General features: G+C 34.3%; 1 pseudogene; it reads left to right on the top strand.

The window, feature by feature from the left end:
* The first annotated feature begins 5,122 nt into the window (after nt 1-5,122).
* Nucleotides 5,123-5,219, top strand: LOC120364493 (small nucleolar RNA U13; annotated as a pseudogene).
* Nucleotides 5,220-5,924: the final 705 nt, after the last annotated feature.

Here is a 5,924-nt window from a genome sequence, read left to right as displayed (position 1 = left end):
TTCTGCACAGGAAAAGAAACAATCATTAGAGTGATCTGGCAACCAACAGAATGGGAAAAAAATTTTGCAAGCTACCCATCTGACAAAGGGCTAATATCCAGAATCTACAAAGAACTATGTCAGATTTACAAGAAACAAACCAACCCATTCAAAAGTGGGCGAAGGGTAAGAACAGACACTTTTCAAAAGAAGACATATATGAGGCCAACAAACATATGGAAAAATGCTCAATCACTGGTCATTAGAGAAATGCAAATCAAAATCACACTGAGATACCATCTCACTCCCGTTAAAATGGCGATCATTAAAAAATCTGGAGATAACAGATGCTGTAGAAAATGTGGAGAAATAGGAACACTTTTATACTGTTGGTGGGAGTGTAAAGTAGTTCACCCATTGCGGAAGACAGTGTGGTGATTCCTCAAGGATCTAGAATTAGAAATTCCATTTGACCCAGCAATCCGATTACTGGGTATATACCCATAGGATTATAAATCATTCTTTATGAAGATACATGCACATGTATGTTCATGGTGGCACTGTTTACAAAAGCAAAGACTTGGAACCAACCCAAAGGCCCAACAATGATAGACTGGATAAAGAAAATGTGGCACCTATGCACAATAGAATACTATGTAGCCCTAAAAAATGATGAGTTTGTATCCTTTGTAGTGACATGGTTAAATCTGGAAACCATCTTTCTCAGCAAACTGACACAAGAACAGAAAATCAAACACCGCATGTTCTCACTCATACATGGGTATTGAACAATGGAAATGCATGGACACAGGGAGTAAAACATTACACACTGGGGTCTGTTGCAGGGTGGGGGACTAGGTGAGGGACAGCGGGGTGAGGGGAGGATAGGGAGGGATAATGGGAGAGATGCCAGATGTAGGTGATGAGGAATAGAGACAGTAAACCACCATGGCATGTGTGTTCCTATGCAACAGTCCTGCAAGAACTGCACACATACTCCAGAACTTAATGTAAAATAATAATAGTAATAATAATAAAACCTAAATGATGAGTTGATAGGTGCAGCAAATCACCATGGCACATGTATACTTAAGTAACAAACCTGTACGTTCTGCACATATATCCTGGAAGTTAAAAAAAATTAAAATAAATTTAAAAGAACTGCCTTTATTTAGCAAAATATACTTAGAGCTTATTAGATACCTCTATGAATAGAAAGTATTGCTTTCATTTTAAAATATAATAGTTTACGACAGTCATCTGAATGAATCTCATTAACATAACATTGAGTGAAATAAATCAGACACAAATGACTTCATACTGTATGATTCCAGATATATAAAGGAAAAAAGCAAGCAAACTAATCAAGGCTATTAGTATTGGGGTAATAGTCAATGGAAGGATGCACAAAAGAGGTTTTAGAGATTGATGATGTATTGAGTCTTGATTTAGATGCATTAAATTTGTAAAAATTCATGTATGATATAAATTTTTCTGAATATTTGTTATACTTCAAAAATAATATATTTATTTAATTTTTCTTGTCCAATAGTCCTTATTTTCAATTGACAAATAATAATTATACATATTAGATATATAAAAAGAATATGTGTCATGCTTTTCCCAATTTTGGACATTGAGGTATTTTTTTTCCTCTAGAATTGTTGCTATAATTTTTGTGTACCTATTATTTTCTTTTTGTGATTCCTTAGTTCCTTTATTTTAATTTTTGTAGAGTCAACAAAAGAATTTACTGGGTGTAAACATTGAAACACTTTTAATAATTTCGAAATATGTCCACAATGTATCTTTAAAATTATTTTAAAATTGTCATTTGCTATTTTCAAACCTTGCTATACACCCCTATCAAATGAATCTTTTGAATTCACTTAAAAATCATTCTTGTGTTAAAAAGTTTTAATAGTTTCCATCATCTCTTAGTTTGAATGATTTAAAACTAATACTAATTTTTTATTCTGGTCTGGTTCCAAAAGTTGTTTTAATCCTTGTACCTACTACTTTCTAATGTGAAATCCTTGTTCACTGTCTTTAAAATATACTACTCCAACATCTTTGCTATACAATTTCATCTGCATGGAATGCCCTCTCTCCTCTTTTAGGTCTCAGGAAATTCCATCTACTTATTAAGGTGTACTTTTCAAGAACGTACTATTTTTAAAAAGTTTTACTTGCCCATTCCTGTCTTGTACAAACTTACTTCTCTCAGCTCTGAACATTTAAAGTACTTTTTAAAAATGTTAACTTTTACCATTATTTGTTTTACTGTCTTGTATAGTAAGTATAAAAGATTGCCTAAGATAAAATGCTCAAGATTGGACAAACAGAACAAAAACAAAACCAAAAGACCCCCAAACACACCCACTTTGATGGGACCAGTAAAAGGTACAACTACTGTTATTTCAAAATGGATGCACTCTGTTGTGCAAGAAGAGATAGAGATTTGAGTAATTCTAGGTGTAAGTTCTATATTTTGGGGGGAAAAATAGAAAGGGTCCTTTAGTTGAAGTGGAACTCCAGCAATAATGTACATTTTTATCCTGTAATAGTGCAGCGGTATAACCAGAAAAATATATGACGATATTGCTATCTTGAGATAACAAGACTATTACATATGGTGAGTAGTATGGCTAAAAATCTTACTCTCTAAAACTCTGAGTATGTATCTCTTGAATTATTTAACAAGAACCTGCAAGGGGTGGAGCATTATGCTTTCGTCTAAAATTTATGCATGTCTAGGAAATGATGTCTGTCTCTTGTAAGCATCAGGGATATTCTTACATTAACCTAAATTTTTGTATGCAGTGTAGAGGAAAGCCTGCCTGCCTTCTTCCCTCAAATGTTCAAGCCTGAATGGAACCTCTCTGGCACTGGCATTTCATGCAGTATCAGCTCAGCTTGAAACAATGAAAGTAGCATATCTGATCACAAGCAGTTGATCCCCAGACATGTTTATTGATGGCACTATGAAGGAAAACAGCATACTGACATACAATACAAAGAAACTTGGCAGACTTTATAGTGGCAATTCAGTTTTGGCATTTATATTGGTAAAAACAGATTACAAGGCTTAGTGTAGCTCAAACCTTATTTAAGCTTGCAAAATGTCTGATTTGATCAGTTGGCATTCCACTGAGAGCAACACCTCCATCTCTAGGAATTCCTTTTAAGCAGTTTACGTTCATGTAGTGCCTGGGCTTTGCTTTAAGTGAGTTATGTAATCTAATCATTTTTATTTTTTCTGATTGACCCCATTCAAAAGATTCTACTGAGTCACCATGCCCGTCAGTGTAGTTTAAAAAAATTTAAATGAACAGTGACACTTAGTGGCTAGAAATATTCATTACAGTGTTCTTCTGTAAGAATCTCCATTAACACGTCCCATGATAATAAAGTAAATGATACCAAAATTTAGTCTTCTTGGCAAAGTAATATACAGTATTTGAAGTGTGTTGGTTTTGCAGCAGCTGTCATTCCATACCAATCCATTTAGTTAAAAAGCAAACAGGTGGCTCACACATATTGTTTTTACTACATAAATTTTTAAATTTTCTTCAGTCCTACTGAAATAAATGGGGCATTTTTGCTGTTGATTTCAGTTCACTAGAAAAAATATGTAACAATACAGTGGAGATATTATTAATAGCACTGTTCAAAGTGCATGCTTTCTTCTAAGCAGTTATCTATTGACCCAAAATATGAACAAGTAACTTAAGTTACGCATATACTTGTGAGACTGAAACAAAACAAAACAAACACACATGAGATTAATATGTCCTAATTAATTCCTTTGTTTTGGTACTATGGCACATAAGAAGTAAAATTGTAGTGAGGTTTTAAAAATATTTACTCCAAGATCAGGAGTTTATTCCTTTAAGGCTTAGGTTAAGTTTTCCCTCAATTTTATTGCATTTATGGATTTATTTTTGACCTTTAAGGAAGGTTTTGTGACAATAATTAATGTTTTATTTTCTTGCAAAACGAAAGCATGCTGTCTTTCCTGAGGTTAATGTGTTTTTAAGTCTCTTGAGGTGCTGCGGTTGGAAAGCAATTTAGAATATTGTCTTCTGCCAGCTTCACATACAACAGAGAGATGAGTGGAAAATCTCTGATTAGTGGGTGTGACAAAATATGGCAAGACAGTTATGGAAATATATGTAAACCATGTTGTTTGACTTACATATTGGTTTTTTAAGAACCAAAACAAATACAATGAAAAAAATTTTTTGACAGAACTTAATTAGAGAGTGGGAAGAGGGAGGTGATACTGTAGTTTTTTACAAGTGTAGAAAGAAGTCTCTTTTAAGTAAATTCAGTGTGTAAAAAGCTGACTTTCCAAAACAGAAAAGTTACAGTGTGATTATGAGGTTTATAGAAGCATTTACGAAACCCTGGAAGTAAGCCATGTATCGCTTAAAACATCCAAAAATATTATTTTGTTTAGATACTTTCCCAGTTGAGTGACCTGAGTAATTCAATAGCTTAATTCTCCACTCACTGTTTATATTGAACTCCCACTCCCTTCTATCAAATCTCCTCCCATTTGAATTCTCTCTTCCTGGCCAGTAGTGGATGATACCTGTTGCCTCAAGGTATTATGGATGTACTCTTAACCCTTCATGTACTGTACTGTAATTACTTGTAATTGTCATCTCTCACAGATGACAAACTCCTTGAGGATTGAGGCTGTATATCTTATTCACTGTCCAGCATGTAGCACAGTGCCTGGCATATAATAGGTACTCATTAAATATTTAATGTTTTAGGTGCCAGAATATTGGAATAAAGCTAGAGGAATGAGGCAAAGTGAAATTCCTTTCTAGTCCCTTAGGCACAAGGGGACCCCACCCCCACTTGTGGGGCTTTATTTTGTTCTTGCTCAGGTGGGATAAGTTTCCATACCGTTGGTGTCTCTTTTTGCCATTGATAGCTTTGAGATATGGGTTGGAGATCAGCCATCTTGTATAAAAGAAACCGTTCTGTTCCAGAGAATGTGTGGTTGGAATTCAGCTTCAGATGGTATATAGATTCTTTAAATAATAATGCATTTAAACAGGCTATAAAGGAGACTGACTCTGTTTGGGAATGTGTAAAACAAAGTACTATAATGAAAAGAATGTTGTAGATCATTTTGTAGTTCATGAGCATGATGATTGGGTGTTCACTCGAATGTGTGAAATGTGCCACCCTGAACCTTGTTATGATGTTGGCTTGGTAAAACAAAGAAAAGTGTTGTATTGATAAATGGGGGATTAGGGCTTGTTTCACTATTAACTCTGTATTTAACCTTGACCTTATCAAGTATCTTTTTTGTCCTAAATTTCTTCTTTTAATTATTTTTATTTTTATTTATTTTAATTTTCATAAATTTAGAGGGTACCAGTGCAGATGTCTTACATATATATATTGCGTAGTAGTGAAGTCTGGGCTTTTAGTGTCCCCATCACCCAGATAGTGAACATTCTACCCAACAGGTAATTTTTCAGCCCTCATCCATATTTCGGCCTCCCACCTTTTGTAGTCTTCAATGTCTATTATTCTACTCTGTTTGTCCATGTGTCCCAATTGGTTCACTCTCACTTATAAATGAGAACATGTGGTATTTGAATTTTTGTTTTTGAGTATTTCAGTTAGGATTCTGGCCTCCAGTTCCATTCATTTTGCCAAAAATGACGTGATTTCCTTCTTTTTTATGGCTGAGTAGTGTTCCAAAATACATATATAAACCACATTGTCTTTTTTCAGTCCTCCATTGATAGACACTTAGGTTGATTGTGTATCTTTGCTATTGTGAATAGTACTGAAAGAAGGGCAGGCATCTTTTTGATATAATGAGGTATTTCCATTGGCTATATACCCAGTAATGGGATTTCTGGTTTGAATGGGAATTATTTTTAGTTCTTTGAGACATCTTCATACTGTTTCCC

The sequence above is a fragment of the Saimiri boliviensis genome, chromosome 5 (genome assembly GCF_048565385.1).
Source record: "Saimiri boliviensis isolate mSaiBol1 chromosome 5, mSaiBol1.pri, whole genome shotgun sequence".
Classification (NCBI taxonomy): Eukaryota; Metazoa; Chordata; class Mammalia; order Primates; family Cebidae; genus Saimiri; species Saimiri boliviensis.
The sequence above is the reverse complement of the archived record's forward strand: the minus strand, read 5'-3'. Positions and strand labels throughout refer to the sequence as shown.